The 17500-nt window shown below is 44.7% G+C and overlaps 25 non-coding genes across 25 annotated transcripts; 17 read left to right on the plus strand and 8 right to left on the minus strand.

The window, feature by feature from the left end:
• Positions 1 to 7794: 7794 nt before the first annotated feature.
• LOC131441807 (U2 spliceosomal RNA) lies at positions 7795 to 7987 on the minus strand. Its single transcript, XR_009232404.1, has one exon. It is a non-coding gene; the product is annotated as a U2 spliceosomal RNA (small nuclear RNA).
• A 308-nt stretch (positions 7988 to 8295) lies between these two features.
• LOC131441216 (5S ribosomal RNA) lies at positions 8296 to 8414 on the plus strand. The gene has a single exon (XR_009231889.1). It is a non-coding gene; the product is annotated as a 5S ribosomal RNA (ribosomal RNA).
• A 296-nt stretch (positions 8415 to 8710) lies between these two features.
• LOC131477894 (5S ribosomal RNA) lies at positions 8711 to 8829 on the plus strand. Its single transcript, XR_009244214.1, has one exon. It is a non-coding gene; the product is annotated as a 5S ribosomal RNA (ribosomal RNA).
• A 296-nt stretch (positions 8830 to 9125) lies between these two features.
• On the plus strand, positions 9126 to 9244 carry LOC131477895 (5S ribosomal RNA). Its single transcript, XR_009244215.1, has one exon. It is a non-coding gene; the product is annotated as a 5S ribosomal RNA (ribosomal RNA).
• A 124-nt stretch (positions 9245 to 9368) lies between these two features.
• On the minus strand, positions 9369 to 9561 carry LOC131441808 (U2 spliceosomal RNA). Its single transcript, XR_009232405.1, has one exon. It is a non-coding gene; the product is annotated as a U2 spliceosomal RNA (small nuclear RNA).
• A 308-nt stretch (positions 9562 to 9869) lies between these two features.
• On the plus strand, positions 9870 to 9988 carry LOC131477282 (5S ribosomal RNA). Its single transcript, XR_009243628.1, has one exon. It is a non-coding gene; the product is annotated as a 5S ribosomal RNA (ribosomal RNA).
• Positions 9989 to 10112: 124 nt separating this feature from the next.
• LOC131442515 (U2 spliceosomal RNA) lies at positions 10113 to 10305 on the minus strand. Its single transcript, XR_009233088.1, has one exon. It is a non-coding gene; the product is annotated as a U2 spliceosomal RNA (small nuclear RNA).
• A 308-nt stretch (positions 10306 to 10613) lies between these two features.
• Positions 10614 to 10732, plus strand: LOC131477430 (5S ribosomal RNA). The gene has a single exon (XR_009243768.1). It is a non-coding gene; the product is annotated as a 5S ribosomal RNA (ribosomal RNA).
• A 124-nt stretch (positions 10733 to 10856) lies between these two features.
• Positions 10857 to 11049, minus strand: LOC131442839 (U2 spliceosomal RNA). The gene has a single exon (XR_009233397.1). It is a non-coding gene; the product is annotated as a U2 spliceosomal RNA (small nuclear RNA).
• A 308-nt stretch (positions 11050 to 11357) lies between these two features.
• Positions 11358 to 11476, plus strand: LOC131440810 (5S ribosomal RNA). Its single transcript, XR_009231495.1, has one exon. It is a non-coding gene; the product is annotated as a 5S ribosomal RNA (ribosomal RNA).
• A 296-nt stretch (positions 11477 to 11772) lies between these two features.
• On the plus strand, positions 11773 to 11891 carry LOC131442995 (5S ribosomal RNA). The gene has a single exon (XR_009233535.1). It is a non-coding gene; the product is annotated as a 5S ribosomal RNA (ribosomal RNA).
• Positions 11892 to 12187: 296 nt separating this feature from the next.
• On the plus strand, positions 12188 to 12306 carry LOC131442996 (5S ribosomal RNA). The gene has a single exon (XR_009233536.1). It is a non-coding gene; the product is annotated as a 5S ribosomal RNA (ribosomal RNA).
• A 296-nt stretch (positions 12307 to 12602) lies between these two features.
• On the plus strand, positions 12603 to 12721 carry LOC131443015 (5S ribosomal RNA). Its single transcript, XR_009233554.1, has one exon. It is a non-coding gene; the product is annotated as a 5S ribosomal RNA (ribosomal RNA).
• A 296-nt stretch (positions 12722 to 13017) lies between these two features.
• On the plus strand, positions 13018 to 13136 carry LOC131442997 (5S ribosomal RNA). The gene has a single exon (XR_009233537.1). It is a non-coding gene; the product is annotated as a 5S ribosomal RNA (ribosomal RNA).
• A 296-nt stretch (positions 13137 to 13432) lies between these two features.
• Positions 13433 to 13551, plus strand: LOC131442998 (5S ribosomal RNA). Its single transcript, XR_009233538.1, has one exon. It is a non-coding gene; the product is annotated as a 5S ribosomal RNA (ribosomal RNA).
• A 124-nt stretch (positions 13552 to 13675) lies between these two features.
• LOC131442824 (U2 spliceosomal RNA) lies at positions 13676 to 13868 on the minus strand. Its single transcript, XR_009233384.1, has one exon. It is a non-coding gene; the product is annotated as a U2 spliceosomal RNA (small nuclear RNA).
• A 305-nt stretch (positions 13869 to 14173) lies between these two features.
• Positions 14174 to 14292, plus strand: LOC131477150 (5S ribosomal RNA). The gene has a single exon (XR_009243501.1). It is a non-coding gene; the product is annotated as a 5S ribosomal RNA (ribosomal RNA).
• Positions 14293 to 14588: 296 nt separating this feature from the next.
• LOC131477594 (5S ribosomal RNA) lies at positions 14589 to 14707 on the plus strand. The gene has a single exon (XR_009243923.1). It is a non-coding gene; the product is annotated as a 5S ribosomal RNA (ribosomal RNA).
• Positions 14708 to 15003: 296 nt separating this feature from the next.
• Positions 15004 to 15122, plus strand: LOC131477595 (5S ribosomal RNA). The gene has a single exon (XR_009243924.1). It is a non-coding gene; the product is annotated as a 5S ribosomal RNA (ribosomal RNA).
• Positions 15123 to 15240: 118 nt separating this feature from the next.
• LOC131442771 (U2 spliceosomal RNA) lies at positions 15241 to 15433 on the minus strand. Its single transcript, XR_009233333.1, has one exon. It is a non-coding gene; the product is annotated as a U2 spliceosomal RNA (small nuclear RNA).
• A 305-nt stretch (positions 15434 to 15738) lies between these two features.
• LOC131442999 (5S ribosomal RNA) lies at positions 15739 to 15857 on the plus strand. The gene has a single exon (XR_009233539.1). It is a non-coding gene; the product is annotated as a 5S ribosomal RNA (ribosomal RNA).
• Positions 15858 to 15981: 124 nt separating this feature from the next.
• On the minus strand, positions 15982 to 16174 carry LOC131442840 (U2 spliceosomal RNA). Its single transcript, XR_009233398.1, has one exon. It is a non-coding gene; the product is annotated as a U2 spliceosomal RNA (small nuclear RNA).
• A 308-nt stretch (positions 16175 to 16482) lies between these two features.
• LOC131443000 (5S ribosomal RNA) lies at positions 16483 to 16601 on the plus strand. The gene has a single exon (XR_009233540.1). It is a non-coding gene; the product is annotated as a 5S ribosomal RNA (ribosomal RNA).
• A 129-nt stretch (positions 16602 to 16730) lies between these two features.
• LOC131442853 (U2 spliceosomal RNA) lies at positions 16731 to 16923 on the minus strand. The gene has a single exon (XR_009233411.1). It is a non-coding gene; the product is annotated as a U2 spliceosomal RNA (small nuclear RNA).
• Positions 16924 to 17228: 305 nt separating this feature from the next.
• LOC131443001 (5S ribosomal RNA) lies at positions 17229 to 17347 on the plus strand. The gene has a single exon (XR_009233541.1). It is a non-coding gene; the product is annotated as a 5S ribosomal RNA (ribosomal RNA).
• The last annotated feature ends 153 nt before the right edge of the window (positions 17348 to 17500 follow it).

Raw genomic sequence — 17500 nt, forward strand, 5'->3', positions numbered from 1 at the left:
TAGCGATGACTAGACTATTTGTATACTGCAAGGAAATACCTGTAAGTCATGTACTTTGGGCGGAAAGCGTGAAAATTCAGCTAATGAGTGACAACACAGTAAGTTGAATATGCGGTGCCAGATTTCGAAAGAAACTGTAAGACATGGTATTCTTCTACTAAGTCAAAATTGAGCATAGAAGTTGTAAAACTTAAAGAGAAGAAGAAAAGGAAAATCTCTAAAGGAAAGAAGTGAAATCCCATGCATGGGTTTATTAATCAAAGAAGTGAGACTGCAGATTAAAATAGATGAAAGTTGAGGTTAATAGCGTGCACGCATGGAGAAGAAGTTTATCAAGGATAGATAATCGTGGAAACAAAATTTGGGAGGAAAAAACCCGTATATAAATGGATCGATCGTAGATGACTGCGCGCAGAGGAAGAGAAAACGTTTTACAAAGATAAAAAGAAAGTGTTGAAATTAAGATTAAGATCGAAATTTAAAAATTGAGATTGGGTGAAATTTAAAATTTGGTGTAAGTGTTGTTTTGTGTTAGTTTGTGTTGTTCTGTGATGCTTTACTTTGTGTGCCATGGCTTTGTGTTGTTTTATGTGTGTGTGGACATAAGCTCTTCTTCAGAGTTTGTGTGAGGAGGAAAAGCTATTTTTGGCATGTGGTCATTGAAGCCAGAAGGGCTGCGGAGGAGAGATGGTGTCTTTAACTCATGAGCGATTACTGAAATTTATTAGGGATTTGATTGTTATATTGGATCCATTGGTAAATAAAATTAGTTTTAAAGTATGGTCTGGCTAGCAGACATTGTAGGTAGAATATTGGAGAATATAAAAATAAAATGAGGAAAAATCCAGATGAATCCAGATTGAATTTGGGGGAATAAGAAAAATAATAATAATAATAACAACATTGATGAGAACAAAAGAAGGTGGAATAAAATAGAGTAAAAAGGAGATAATTTAGTTTAGTCTTAAAGAGGAAACATAGAGGAAAGAAGAGATAATGCATTTATGATCAAAAGATAAATCATGTTTGGAGCATTATCTCATTTAATGTCTGATCGCAGAGGGTAAAAATGAATGTAGAGAAAAAGGGTTTGGTAGTTTGCATGAAATTGCATGAGACAAATTAGGTGTGGTTGACCCTTGAGAGTTGGAGAGACTTATAAATAAAGGAAAATAAGTAAGTAAGTAAGTCAGAGCTTGTATTTTAGCTTAATTTATTATATCATGAGTTAGGTTATAACTCATGATATAATAGGATTAAGAAATAGTGAATAATGGGTTCTAAGAGTTGATTCATTGTGGTAAAGGAGCACAGTTGCTCTGCTAGGGAGAGCTGAATCTTTTACAGGCTAGATTCATACACACACGCACACATTGTCAAATTAGTCAGGAAAAATTTAAGAAATAAGCGAGAATTAAAAGAATAGGTTGAAGGTTTGATTAGTATGTTTTGAAATAAAATAAAAATTCGATAGATAAATAAATGACTACAGGAAAGCAACAGTACTAATAAATGAACGCATTTATTAAAGTAAATGGTAAATGGTAACTGGGTGTTTTGTAACCAAAATTACCTACCAACACACAAATGATTCATAATTATTAAATTAGGCTAAATAGGAAGGTTCTGATCAAGAGGAGGAGGAGCCTGCTTTTCTGAAAAAGCCAAGCCGAGAGATTTTATTCTTTGAAAAGAGCAGGATTTCCTGTCACTATGGAGATGATGATGTATTGGTGGGGCAGAGTTAGTTGTGAAATCTAAATTTGTTTCTGTGTCTTGCTGTGTAATAATGCATGAGATAGTCAATGCGTTTATGTGAATTGTTGATGACGAAGTGTCCCTGATCAAGACACTAAGTCTTTGGCAACACCAAAAAAAAAAAGAAAAAAAAAAAAAAAAGAAAAAAGAGGTTAGTTTGTTCTAAGTGGTTGTATGTTTTATTGGAGTGTGAATGTGAAAGAATGAATGGGCTATTGTTTGTTTGAGCTATTCAAAAGTGCTTTTAACAGCCCCAGCTGATAAATTATACGAAGCGCTTTTTGGATTCTGTTATCGTCTGTGAGATGTTGGGTACATGTATGTGAATGGTTTATTTCATGAACAGTGACATCTGCTCTGGAACACACCTTTCTGGAGAAAACAGTTAAATAAATACATGGGAAATCATGTATTTAAGATGAATATGTTTCATTAGAAATGGTTTTATCTCATAATAGGAGAAGAGGAGTGTGCTGTGTGGATGTGGTTGACGTGATGAGAACATTACTGAAGTGGTCATTAACTAACACATACATCTGTAACATGTATATTCCAGTCACTATAGGGCTGAAATAATCTGGGTGATAAATAATCATTTATGTCTTCATGGACTTCTTTAAAAGTGTATTTGACTGTATGAAGCAACATTTGGACACATTGTCTACAATTAGGCTCAGGAGATATTAGAAGTCATAAGGAGAGACATAGGACGCTGTGTTCTCTTCAGGGATCCCATGGCAGAGAAGAAATGGGGGACGCTCTGTCTCTTCTCAGGCCTTAAGTAAACATAAGCATTGCCCAAATTAAACATCTCCTGAAAACATACAAACGTACATACTGTACATTTAATATAGGTATAGTGGACTACCCTGACTGGACTGACTGAAAAGAAAAAAGGGAGAGAAAAACTGTGTAAAATAAGAGATTGTACTGTATGTGTGCGTGTCTGGGTGTAATGTGAAGAGTGTTTTGAAGAGTATGTGTTTGTGCTGAAAGTTGTCCAAAGTGTGTTGGCAATCAAACTCATCTATGTTACAACTGAACCTTGCCATCTGAATTTCAATGTTTGAATGAAAAAGTACAAAGTCAAATGTGCTAATCTGGAAATGGTGTTCTGCTTCAAGGTGTTTATGATGGTGTTAACATTTATTACTTTTATTGGTAAAGTTAAGATACATATTTACAGCTGATTGGAATAAAATTAACGGATAAATTAACAGTGTATCACTGCTTAGTAACTTGAGTTACAGTGATTAGAAATGGTGCAAATAGCAACTAGAAAATGAATGTAAAGTTACAATTTCTGTGATTTTGGGCATAGCCTGGAGCAGTATTCTCCTCGCTGTCTTAAAAAAAAGAAAAAAAATGAAAACTTGAGAACTCAGTGTGAAGTAGGTGGGGCTATCTATGTAACCCTATCATCTTTTTCTCTGACATTCAGTCACCTCCCCCGGTTCCTCTGAGTAGGAGGAAACAGGATTAAAGCCACTGTATGTAAACTGCACACATACAATTCAAAAGTGGATAGTTACTAATAAGATTTGGCTAAAGAAATTTGAAATTTGGTAGATGAATTCAGATATTTAGGCGGTTTCTGAAATTGTATTTTGCTGTAGCATTAAAATTGAAAAATATAATGAATAAAAGTTCAAAGTAACAAATCTCAAGATTTATATAAAAAATATTGGAAAAAATTAACAATGTATATGACATCAGACATTGGTGTGGGGAGTAAGCATCCTGACCTTATGAAAGGCATTCAAAAGATGTCAGTGAAATGGGAAAACAGAGATACAGGATTAGAATGCCTGGTCAAAAAGAGGAGTGTTTGATTTAAATGGGTATGGGAACATGACAGTCCGAATTAGAGATCAGCAAACATAGGCCAAAAGTAGAAAACAACAAAAGAAAAGATGACTAGAATTAGCAATAATAGGTTTCTTCAAGACAGAGGGCCAACAATACAGAAATGTTATGAGAATAGTGCTGGATGTAAAAATAAATAAATAAATAAATAAATAAATAAAAACAAAACGGAGAAAATCAGAAGAGCTTGTTGAAGACTGCAGGGCTGTATCAATCACTTATAGGGTTCATTGACATTAATGGAGATTTAGATTTAAAGACAGAGCTAAAATCACCTTAACTTAACAGATTGCTTCAACTCTGGAAGTGACAGGTCACAATGTTTGATTCCAAATCTTTGCAGTGATGCTAAAAGGCCAAACACAGAAATGCTAAATTGCTATACAGCACGGGATGACACTTTACAGAGAAAGGCTAGGTAGATAGATAAATTGGGAAACTGCAGGCCAACAAACAGGGAAAGCTGCAGCAAGAAATTACATTCAAAGCCAGGATATGATCTAAAATGTAGACCCAACATGCACCCACCATATAGACTTTCTTCTGGTCAATATCCTATTTTGATTAAAGGCACTGAGGGTCGTAATGTATAACACACTTGACCTTGGGAGGATGACGTCCAGACTGCCAGACATTCATGAAGGGGCTAGTGAGTGAATGAGAACTTATGAGGAGAAAATAGTGAAAGAAAAGCTTGGCACTTTGAGACTCCAGGTCTTGGAACAGCAGCAGTGGAGAATCTACTGCATTCCAAATTCCGAAATGGATGGTGAATCCCAAGGCAGATGAGATTAAATTCAACGCTTATCAACAGATGATGTGGAGAGCATTACTGTATGAATCTCCCACTACAACAGACCAAGAGGCGTTGACAAGTGAACATATCCTTGAGATGGGAATTGAGACCATGACAAGAAAGCTGGCACAGATTCAGCTTTGGGTGTTGAAAAGACCATGACAAGAAGACACAAGTTCCAGTGATGGACAGTGACGTTGACGAGGTCACTTACAGCGATGAAAAATGACTTAAATGATGTTGCCACACCAGATGTTTGCGGTGGATGTGGTGAAACTGGACACATTGTGAGACACTGCACAAGTTCACAAGCTGAGCCTGATTGTGTGGAACGTGGTTGTGGAGCTCAGCCTGGTCAAAGTGAAGGTGTGAATTCAGTAAATTTAAAGGGAGAATATTTTTACAAGGGGGGAACTTTTGAAAAAGTGACGACCAAAATGCCAAATTTGGCTTCTACCTAAAGTTCCATTAATCAATTGGGAAGTAATGTGTTGTGAACAAGCTTATGTCTATTATTAGACTATTAGACAATCAAATGTGAACATTTATTGATTAAGGAAAGTGGTGAGTTCACAATGAAGACTATAAATCAATGATAAAAGATTATTTGATTTCAAAAGAGCAATTGATTGAAGTGTTAACTCCCATTGCAATATGTATGTTGTTCCCCTGCACACCAGTGTGTGAAGTATGATGGTGGAGTGATAAATTAGCATGTTGGAATTAAGTTCAATGTGACTTGTCATTGATAAATCTAGTTTAGGACTCGCACAGTTAAAGTCTGTGCGAGGGGGGAATAATGGAAATACATTTTTGGAACAGTTTTGGAACAATAAAATGCATTTGTATGTAAAGTAGTTTAATACTACACTGAGAATCTTATTCCTAGATGGACGGTTTAAATATTTAATTATGACCCATGTAGGCGTTAGAATAATAAAGCAATACATAGTGATAGTGTTGAACCATTTTGGTCATTAGATTAAAGTAGTACCATCGGACAACCTTGGAGTAGAAACAGTTGATGAAAGATGTTTTTAGAATTTGAAAAAATTATTTGAATTGACTATTGGATTTGAATTGAATATTATTAAACTAAATGTAATCTGAGTTGGGGATTAGTTAAATTGGACGTTCTAAATTGACCATAGGTGTGAGTATGAGAGTGAATTGTTGTTTGTCTATATGTGACACTGCGATGGACTGACTGTCCGTTGTGTACCTATCGCCCTATATCAGCTCAGATTAGGACAGCACCTCTGCGATCCTCACATGGAGGATGGAGCAGTGAAAATGGAGGGATTGTTTCTGAGTCAGTATTTGTGTTGACATGTATTAAATATCCTAAAGGTAACTAAGAAACAAACAACATGTGAAAGTATCTATTATATCATATTCAAAGTCAAGGTTTGGTTTAAGAGAATTGATGCAATGTTGACAACTAAGTTAAATGAAATGTGTACTAACACTACACTGAATTGAACGTATGTTGAGTCACTGCATGCTAATTCACACCAGTGCTAATGCTGCATGAAATGCTAACAGGTCGACCTATGCTAATACTGCTGCTGAAAGGACCCACAATTGCATTGTTTTTATCAAATAACCCACATTAGCTGACTGCCATCCATAGTCTTGTCTGTAGATCTGTTTACTTTCAGAAAAGATGGTGGTTTCCTTGCTCTAGACAAGGAAGTTGAGTGACTCATGATGTCTGTGAACCCAAGCACCAGAAGGGGGTCCAAAGAGAAGTGGAATGAGCCAGTGAAAGAAGAATCCTGTACTGCGATGAGACCAACATCATCAGCAATCCAGGCTAAAGAAGCATGCCGTTGTGTCAATCGAACAAACTGGTTTGAATGTTTTTTCAGGAAACATCTTCAAGTACAAGGGAGCAACGGCTCAAAACAGCAGCAAAGGAAAGAATGGACTGGGGGCCCTGAACACGACAGTATGGATACACTGATTCAACGTACTCTGGACATTACATTATATTACATTGTATTAGGAGGCAACACTACTGAAGTTTGAAGTTCAAATAACACATGGAATGATATGATTGTGAATGGTTTACCTACAGAAACCTGAATTTTGTTTTTGTGATATAATCTCTGACACTGATATAGATGTTTGAAATATTTTTGTTGCACATCAATATTACTGTTTGATAACATTGATAGAGAAAATGTGAATTATCTGACCAATTGGCAAAGGGTCATAAAATTAGATGGTAATTGTTAAAATTTTAATGGAGACTTCTTGTCCTGATTGGCTCAAGGATGGGAGTTTCTCCAAATTTATTCCGGAAAAGGTCTCCTAGTCTTTTTCCCACCCTTTAGGAGGGGTGGTTTTTCTGATTGGGAGATAACAGCTGATCCGTGGGTTCCCTTACACCCACACATGAAGAGTATTTGCTTTAAAGGAGTGTGGCTGGAAGGAGATCAACAGATGTGGCTAAGTGTAGCCGAATTTGATCTGATTAAGATAGGTGATTAGTTTACCTAGTCTAAAATAGTTAAAATAATGTGCTACTAGGACACCAAATAGGAAAATAGGAAAACTTAATTAGCTGATCCCAAAATTTAAGTTTTTAAATAAAGTTTCTTACATTAGACATAAAACTGAATGAAGTGGATTTTGTTGAAGCAAGCAGGCAAGCATGTCAACATACTGTGACAGAAAATTGGCCGTGTCGCATTTCGGGACTCTATGGAGTCCCGAAGGGGGGAAATGTAGTATCTGACTCAGCTAGTTTGTCTAGACTGTGTTAGAGATGTGCATTGAGAAGTAAACAGGAACTTCCTCATGAGAGAGTTGACTTTGCATCACCTACAATCTGGGTACAACAGAAGTCTGTATGCCAGACCTGAAAACAATGCTTGTAAAAGAAGCGCAGATGCTTCCTGTGTTGACTGAATGGCACCGATGTCAAAACCTGAGCACTCTAAGATATACGATCGTGAGAATGTATAGAATGAGCTGACACAACTTGTTTCCCAGGAAAAGGGGGAACAGTCAAATGTGGGGTTTGAGATAAGGATGTTAGAGAAACCCTTAAAAGTAGGTACCTGCTCCTAAACAGGCAGGATTGTTCGGAGATTCGACAAGAACATTCTCCCGAGCTGCTGCAGCGCTCGGTCTGATGCTTGACCAAATAAAATCCCTTTTGTTCGGTACGAGTCTTGTGTCTGAGGGGTTCTTTCTACACCATCAACTCATCACCTATCATTCATAAGAAGAAGGAAGCCTGACAAAAACGACACTTCCTTACAAGAAACATGGGCTTGCAATTACGTTGACGCACGGGCACGGGCACAGGCACACGTTAACGTCCTTCTAGTTCCAGCCTTGCTTTGGTTTTCACAGAAAAAAGAGAATGGTGCACCGTTCCTGGTGGCACTGCAATGCCAGGTCAATGCAAGGAGTGAAGAGAGCAAGCCCCAGTTTTCACCTCCCAATGCTCAAAAATGCATTTAATATTTAATCCCCATATAGAGGACATATCAGATATTAAACTGATAAGAACAGATACTACACTTGATCTTAGCCAAAAGGCCGAGAAGCGATGGCCCACAAGTGTCTGGGGCCAACTCAAGATCTTGGCACACAAGTTACTTGTTGTGGTGCCATGTTTTTTAAGTGCGCATAACAAAGGCTGCTGCTGATCACCTCCGCCCCAAGGTGATCTAAGTGCACCTCTGAGCCTTGACGGACAGCTGCTTGACATTTGACACACTCAAAGGGCGCGGCCATACAGCAAAGCCCACCAAAAACAACTTAAACTCTTGAACGTTCGAAAGGCTGACTTTTGAGCTCCTCCACGAGCAGGGGGCCTTGCCTAGTCTATAAAAGGAGTCTGTGTCCCCAGCCCGTCGGCTTACGGCCATACCACCCTGAGCAAGCCAGATCTCGTCTGATCTCGGAAGCTAAGCAGGGTCGGGCCTGGTTAGTACTTGGATGGGAGACCGCCTGGGAATACCAGGTGCTGTAAGCTTTTACACTGCTGCTTCCTTACAACGAACATGGGCTTGCAATTACGTTGACGCACGGGCACACGTTAACGTCCTTCTAGTTTCAGCCTTGGATGTCGCTCTGCAAGCATGTGAGAAGCTTGGAGATGGGGAGCAGCTTACCCATCTCGGTGTAGCTTCCTAATACTGGAATGGAGTGTAGCAGGTAGTGGAGATAAAGGCTCAAGTGCAATGTGTTCGAAAGGCTGACTTTTGAGCTCCTCCACGAGCAGGGGGCCTTGCCTAGTCTATAAAAGGAGTCTGTGTCCCCAGCCCGTCGGCTTACGGCCATACCACCCTGAGCAGGCCCGATCTCGTCTGATCTCGGAAGCTAAGCAGGGTCGGGCCTGGTTAGTACTTGGATGGGAGACCGCCTGGGAATACCAGGTGCTGTAAGCTTTTACACTGCTGCTTCCTTACAAGAAACATGGGCTTGCAATTACGTTGACGCACGGGCACACGTTAACGTCCTTCTAGTTTCAGCCTTGGATGTCGCTCTGCAAGCACGTGAGAAGCTTGGAGATGGGCAGCAGCTTACCCATCTCGGTGTAGCTTCCTAATACTGGAATATAGTGTGGCAGGTAGTGGAGATAAAGGCTCAAGTGCAATGTGTTCGAAAGGCTGACTTTTGAGCTCCTCCACGAGCAGGGGGCCTTGCCTAGTCTATAAAAGGAGTCTGTGTCCCCAGCCCGTCGGCTTACGGCCATACCACCCTGAGCAGGCCCGATCTCGTCTGATCTCGGAAGCTAAGCAGGGTCGGGCCTGGTTAGTACTTGGATGGGAGACCGCCTGGGAATACCAGGTGCTGTAAGCTTTTACACTGCTGCTTCCTTACAAGAAACATGGGCTTGCAATTACGTTGACGCACGGGCACGGGCACAGGCACACATTAACGTCCTTCTAGTTCCAGCCTTGCTTTGGTTTTCACAGAAAAAAGAGAATGGTGCACCGTTCCTGGTGGCACTGCAATGCCAGGTCAATGCAAGGAGTGAAGAGAGCAAGCCCCAGTTTTCACCTCCCAATGCTCAAAAATGCATTTAATATTTAATCCCCATATAGAGGACATATCAGATATTAAACTGATAAGAACAGATACTACACTTGATCTTAGCCAAAAGGCCGAGAAGCGATGGCCCACAAGTGTCTGGGGCCAACTCAAGATCTTGGCACACAAGTTACTTGTTGTGGTGCCATGTTTTTTAAGTGCGCATAACAAAGGCTGCTGCTGATCACCTCCGCCCCAAGGTGATCTAAGTGCACCTCTGAGCCTTGACGGACAGCTGCTTGACATTTGACACACTCAAAGGGCGCGGCCATACAGCAAAGCCCACCAAAAACAACTTAAACTCTTGAACGTTCGAAAGGCTGACCTTTGAGCTCCTCCACGATCAGGGGGCCTTGCCTAGTCTATAAAAGGAGTCTGTGTCCCCAGCCCGTCGGCTTACGGCCATACCACCCTGAGCACACCCGATCTCGTCTGATCTCGGAAGCTAAGCAGGGTCGGGCCTGGTCAGTACTTGGATGGGAGACCGCCTGGGAATACCAGGTGTTGTAAGCTTTTACACTGCTGCTTCCTTACAAGAAACATGGGCTTGCAATTACGTTGACGCACGGGCACGGGCACAGGCACACGTTAACATCCTTCTAGTTCCAGCCTTGCTTTGGTTTTCACAGAAAAAAGAGAATTGTGCACAGTTCCTGGTGGCACTGCAATGCCAGGTCAATGCAAGGAGTGAAGAGAGCAAGCCCCAGTTTTCACCTCCCAATGCTCAAAAATGCATTTAATATTTAATCCCCATATAGAGGACATATCAGATATTAAACTGATAAGAACAGATACTACACTTGATCTTAGCCAAAAGGCCGAGAAGCGATGGCCCACAAGTGTCTGGGGCCAACTCAAGATCTTGGCACACAAGTTACTTGTTGTGGTGCCATGTTTTTTAAGTGCGCATAACAAAGGCTGCTGCTGATCACCTCCGCCCCAAGGTGATCTAAGTGCACCTCTGAGCCTTGACGGACAGCTGCTTGACATTTGACACACTCAAAGGGCGCGGCCATACAGCAAAGCCCACCAAAAACAACTTAAACTCTTGAACGTTCGAAAGGCTGACCTTTGAGCTCCTCCACGAGCAGGGGGCCTTGCCTAGTCTATAAAAGGAGTCTGTGTCCCCAGCCCATCGGCTTACGGCCATACCACCCTGAGCACGCCCGATCTCGTCTGATCTCGGAAGCTAAGCAGGGTCGGGCCTGGTTAGTACTTGGATGGGAGACCGCCTGGGAATACCAGGTGCTGTTAGCTTTTACACTGCTGCTTCCTTACAAGAAACATGGGCTTGCAATTACGTTGACGCACGGGCACGGGCACAGGCACACGTTAACGTCCTTCTATTTCCAGCCTTGCTTTGGTTTTCACAGAAAAAAGAGAATTGTGCACAGTTCCTGGTGGCACTGCAATGCCAGGTCAATGCAAGGAGTGAAGAGAGCAAGCCCCAGTTTTCACCTCCCAATGCTCAAAAATGCATTTAATATTTAATCCCCATATAGAGGACATATCAGATATTAAGCTGATAAGAACAGATACTACACTTGATCTTAGGCAAAAGGCCTAGAAGCGATGGCCCACAAGTGTCTTGGGCCAACTCAAGATCTTGGCACACAAGTTACTTGTTGTGGTGCCATGTTTTTTAAGTGCGCATAACAAAGGCTGCTGCTGATCACCTCTGCCCCAAGGTGATCTAAGTGCACCTCTGAGCCTTGACGGACAGCTGCTTGACATTTGACACACTCAAAGGGCGCGGCCATACAGCAAAGCCCACCAAAAACAACTTAAACTCTTGAACGTTCGAAAGGCTGACCTTTGAGCTCCTCCACGAGCAGGGGGCCTTGCCTAGTCTATAAAAGGAGTCTGTGTCCCCAGCCCGTCGGCTTACGGCCATACCACCCTGAGCACGCCCGATCTCGTCTGATCTCGGAAGCTAAGCAGGGTCGGGCCTGGTTAGTACTTGGATGGGAGACCGCCTGGGAATACAAGGTGCTGTAAGCTTTTACACTGCTGCTTCCTTACAAGAAACATGGGCTTGCAATTACGTTGACGCACGGGCACACGTTAACGTCCTTCTAGTTTCAGCCTTGGATGTCGCTCTGCAAGCACGTGAGAAGCTTGGAGATGGGGAGCAGCTTACCCATCTCGGTGTAGCTTCCTAATACTGGAATAGAGTGTAGCAGGTAGTGGAGATAAAGGCGCAAGTGCAGTGTGTTCGAAAGGCTGACTTTTGAGCTCCTCCACGAGCAGGGGGCCTTGCCTAGTCTATAAAAGGAGTCTGTGTCCCCAGCCCGTCGGCTTACGGCCATACCACCCTGAGCACGCCCGATCTCGTCTGATCTCGGAAGCTAAGCAGGGTCGGGCCTGGTTAGTACTTGGATGGGAGACCGCCTGGGAATACCAGGTGCTGTAAGCTTTTACACTGCTGCTTCCTTACAAGAAACATGGGCTTGCAATTACGTTGACGCACGGGCACACGTTAACGTCCTTCTAGTTTCAGCCTTGGATGTCGCTCTGCAAGCACGTGAGAAGCTTGGAGATGGGGAGCAGCTTACCCATCTCGGTGTAGCTTCCTAATACTGGAATAGAGTGTAGCAGGTAGTGGAGATAAAGGCTCAAGTGCAGAGTGTTCGAAAGGCTGACTTTTGAGCTCCTCCACGAGCAGGGGGCCTTGCCTAGTCTATAAAAGGAGTCTGTGTCCCCAGCCCGTCGGCTTACGGCCATACCACCCTGAGCACGCCCGATCTCGTCTGATCTCGGAAGCTAAGCAGGGTCGGGCCTGGTTAGTACTTGGATGGGAGACCGCCTGGGAATACCAGGTGCTGTAAGCTTTTACACTGCTGCTTCCTTACAAGAAACATGGGCTTGCAATTACGTTGACGCACAGGCACACGTTAACGTCCTTCTAGTTTCAGCCTTGGATGTCGCTCTGCAAGCACGTGAGAAGCTTGGAGATGGGGAGCAGCTTACCCATCTCGGTGTAGCTTCCTAATACTGGAATAGAGTGTAGCAGGTAGTGGAGATAAAGGCTCAAGTGCAGTGTGTTCGAAAGGCTGACTTTTGAGCTCCTCCACGAGCAGGGGGCCTTGCCTAGTCTATAAAAGGAGTCTGTGTCCCCAGCCCGTCGGCTTACGGCCATACCACCCTGAGCACGCCCGATCTCGTCAGATCTCGGAAGCTAAGCAGGGTCGGGCCTGGTTAGTACTTGGATGGGAGACCGCCTGGGAATACCAGGTGCTGTAAGCTTTTACACTGCTGCTTCCTTACAAGAAACATGGGCTTGCAATTACGTTGACGCACGGGCACACGTTAACGTCCTTCTAGTTTCAGCCTTGGATGTCGCTCTGCAAGCACGTGAGAAGCTTGGAGATGGGCAGCAGCTTACCCATCTCGGTGTAGCTTCCTAATACTGGAATATAGTGTAGCAGGTAGTGGAGATAAAGGCTCAAGTGCAATGTGTTCGAAAGGCTGACTTTTGAGCTCCTCCACGAGCAGGGGGCCTTGCCTAGTCTATAAAAGGAGTCTGTGTCCCCAGCCCGTCGGCTTACGGCCATACCACCCTGAGCACGCCCGATCTCGTCTGATCTCGGAAGCTAAGCAGGGTCGGGCCTGGTTAGTACTTGGATGGGAGACCGCCTGGGAATACCAGGTGCTGTAAGCTTTTACACTGCTGCTTCCTTACAAGAAACATGGGCTTGCAATTACGTTGACGCACGGGCACACGTTAACGTCCTTCTAGTTTCAGCCTTGGATGTTGCTCTGCAAGCACGTGAGAAGCTTGGAGATGGGCAGCAGCTTACCCATCTCGATGTAGCTTCCTAATACTGGAATATAGTGTAGCAGGTAGTGGAGATAAAGGCTCAAGTGCAGTGTGTTCGAAAGGCTGACTTTTGAGCTCCTCCACGAGCAGGGGGCCTTGCCTAGTCTATAAAAGGAGTCTGTGTCCCCAGCCCGTCGGCTTACGGCCATACCACCCTGAGCACGCCCGATCTCGTCTGATCTCGGAAGCTAAGCAGGGTCGGGCCTGGTTAGTACTTGGATGGGAGACCGCCTGGGAATACCAGGTGCTGTAAGCTTTTACACTGCTGCTTCCTTACAAGAAACATGGGCTTGCAATTACGTTGACGCACGGGCACGGGCACAGGCACACGTTAACGTCCTTCTAGTTCCAGCCTTGCTTTGGTTTTCACAGAAAAAAGAGAATGGTGCACCGTTCCTGGTGGCACTGCAATGCCAGGTCAATGCAAGGAGTGAAGAGAGCAAGCCCCAGTTTGCACCTCCCAAAGCTCAAAAATGCATTTAATATTTAATCCCCATATAGAGGACATATCAGATATTAAACTGATGGGAACAGATACTACACTTGATCTTAGCCAAAAGGCCGAGAAGCGATGGCCCACAAGTGTCTGGGGCCAACTCAAGATCTTGGCACACAAGTTTCTTGTTGTGGTGCCATGTTTTTTAAGTGCGCATAACAAAGGCTGCTGCTGATCTCCGCCCCAAGGTGATCTAAGTGCACCTCTGAGCCTTGACGGACAGCTGCTTGACATTTGACACACTCAAAGGGCGCGGCCATACAGCAAAGCCCACCAAAAACAACTTAAACTCTTGAACGTTCGAAAGGCTGACTTTTGAGCTCCTCCACGAGCAGGGGGCCTTGCCTAGTCTATAAAAGGAGTCTGTGTCCCCAGCCCTTCAGCTTACGGCCATACCACCCTGAGCACGCCCGATCTCGTCTGATCTCGGAAGCTAAGCAGGGTCGGGCCTGGTAAGTACTTGGATGGGAGACCGCCTGGGAATACCAGGTGCTGTAAGCTTTTACACTGCTGCTTCCTTACAAGAAACATGGGCTTGCAATTACGTTGACGCACGGGCACACGTTAACGTCCTTCTAGTTTCAGCCTTGGATGTTGCTCTGCAAGCACGTGAGAAGCTTGGAGATGGGCAGCAGCTTACCCATCTCGATGTAGCTTCCTAATACTGGAATATAGTGTAGCAGGTAGTGGAGATAAAGGCTCAAGTGCAGTGTGTTCGAAAGGCTGACTTTTGAGCTCCTCCACGAGCAGGGGGCCTTGCCTAGTCTATAAAAGGAGTCTGTGTCCCCAGCCCGTCGGCTTACAACCATACCACCCTGAGCACGCCCGATCTCGTCTGATCTCGGAAGCTAAGCAGGGTCGGGCCTGGTTAGTACTTGGATGGGAGACCGCCTGGGAATACCAGGTGCTGTAAGCTTTTACACTGCTGCTTCCTTACAAGAAACATGGGCTTGCAATTACGTTGACGCACGGGCACACGTTAACGTCCTTCTAGTTTCAGCCTTGGATGTTGCTCTGCAAGCACGTGAGAAGCTTGGAGATGGGCAGCAGCTTACCCATCTCGATGTAGCTTCCTAATACTGGAATATAGTGTAGCAGGTAGTGGAGATAAAGGCTCAAGTGCAGTGTGTTCGAAAGGCTGACTTTTGAGCTCCTCCACGAGCAGGGGGCCTTGCCTAGTCTATAAAAGGAGTCTGTGTCCCCAGCCCGTCGGCTTACAACCATACCACCCTGAGCACGCCCGATCTCGTCTGATCTCGGAAGCTAAGCAGGGTCGGGCCTGGTTAGTACTTGGATGGGAGACCGCCTGGGAATACCAGGTGCTGTAAGCTTTTACACTGCTGCTTCCTTACAAGAAACATGGGCTTGCAATTACGTTGACGCACGGGCACAGGCACACGTTAACGTCCTTCTAGTTCCAGCCTTGCTTTGGTTTTCACAGAAAAAAGAGAATGGTGCACCGTTCCTGGTGGCACTGCAATGCCAGGTCAATGCAAGGAGTGAAGAGAGCAAGCCCCAGTTTTCACCTCCCAATGCTCAAAAATGCATTTAATATTTAATCCCCATATAGAGGACATATCAGATATTAAACTGATAAGAACAGATACTACACTTGATCTTAGACAAAAGGCCGAGAAGCGATGGCCCACAAGTGTCTGGGGCCAACTCAAGATCTTGGCACACAAGTTTCTTGTTGTGGTGCCATGTTTTTTAAGTGCGCATAACAAAGGCTGCTGCTGATCTCCGCCCCAAGGTGATCTAAGTGCACCTCTGAGCCTTGACGGACAGCTGCTTGACATTTGACACACTCAAAGGGCGCGGCCATACAGCAAAGCCCACCAAAAACAACTTAAACTCTTGAACGTTCGAAAGGCTGACTTTTGAGCTCCTCCACGAGCAGGGGGCCTTGCCTAGTCTATAAAAGGAGTCTGTGTCCCCAGCCCGTCGGCTTACGGCCATACCACCCTGAGCACGCCCGATCTCGTCTGATCTCGGAAGCTAAGCAGGGTCGGGCCTGGTTAGTACTTGGATGGGAGACCGCCTGGGAATACCAGGTGCTGTAAGCTTTTACACTGCTGCTTCCTTACAAGAAACATGGGCTTGCAATTACGTTGACGCACGGGCACGGGCACAGGCACACGTTAACGTCCTTCTATTTCCAGCCTTGCTTTGGTTTTCACAGAAAAAAGAGAATTGTGCACAGTTCCTGGTGGCACTGCAATGCCAGGTCAATGCAAGGAGTGAAGAGAGCAAGCCCCAGTTTTCACCTCCCAATGCTCAAAAATGCATTTAATATTTAATCCCCATATAGAGGACATATCAGATATTAAGCTGATAAGAACAGATACTACACTTGATCTTAGGCAAAAGGCCTAGAAGCGATGGCCCACAAGTGTCTTGGGCCAACTCAAGATCTTGGCACACAAGTTACTTGTTGTGGTGCCATGTTTTTTAAGTGCGCATAACAAAGGCTGCTGCTGATCACCTCTGCCCCAAGGTGATCTAAGTGCACCTCTGAGCCTTGACGGACAGCTGCTTGACATTTGACACACTCAAAGGGCGCGGCCATACAGCAAAGCCCACCAAAAACAACTTAAACTCTTGAACGTTCAAAAGGCTGACCTTTGAGCTCCTCCACGAGCAGGGGGCCTTGCCTAGTCTATAAAAGGAGTCTGTGTCCCCAGCCCGTCGGCTTACGGCCATACCACCCTGAGCACGCCCGATCTCGTCTGATCTCGGAAGCTAAGCAGGGTCGGGCCTGGTTAGTACTTGGATGGGAGACCGCCTGGGAATACCAGGTGCTGTAAGCTTTTACACTGCTGCTTCCTTACAAGAAACATGGGCTTGCAATTACGTTGACGCACGGGCACGGGCACGGAACAGGCACACGTTAACGTCCTTCTAGTTCCAGCCTTGCTTTGGTTTTCACAGAAAAAAGAGAATGGTGCACCGTTCCTGGTGGCACTGCAATGCCAGGTCAATGCAAGGAGTGAAGAGAGCAAGCCCCAGTTTGCACCTCCCAATGCTCAAAAATGCATTTAATATTTAATCCCCATATAGAGGACATATCAGATATTAAACTGATAAGAAAAGATACTACACTTGATCTTAGACAAAAGGCCGAGAAGCGATGGCCCACAAGTGTCTGGGGCCAACTCAAGATCTTGGCACACAAGTTTCTTGTTGTGGTGCCATGTTTTTTAAGTGCGCATAAGAAAGGCTGCTGCTGATCTCCGCCCCAAGGTGATCTAAGTGCACCTCTGAGCCTTGACGGACAGCTGCTTGACATTTGACACACTCAAAGGGCGCGGCCATACAGCAAAGCCCACCAAAAACAACTTAAACTCTTGAACGTTCGAAAGGCTGACTTTTGAGCTCCTCCACGAGCAGGGGGCCTTGCCTAGTCTATAAAAGGAGTCTGTGTCCCCAGCCCGTCAGCTTACGGCCATACCACCCTGAGCACGCCCGATCTCGTCTGATCTCGGAAGCTAAGCAGGGTCGGGCCTGGTTAGTACTTGGATGGGAGACCGCCTGGGAATACCAGGTGCTGTAAGCTTTTACACTGCTGCTTCCTTACAAGAAACATGGGCTTGCAATTACGTTGACGCACGGGCACACGTTAACGTCCTTCTAGTTTCAGCCTTGGATGTTGCTCTGCAAGCACGTGAGAAGCTTGGAGATGGGCAGCAGCTTACCCATCTCGATGTAG

This window comes from Solea solea, chromosome 16 (assembly GCF_958295425.1).
Source record: "Solea solea chromosome 16, fSolSol10.1, whole genome shotgun sequence".
In the NCBI taxonomy this organism is placed as follows: Eukaryota; Metazoa; Chordata; class Actinopteri; order Pleuronectiformes; family Soleidae; genus Solea; species Solea solea.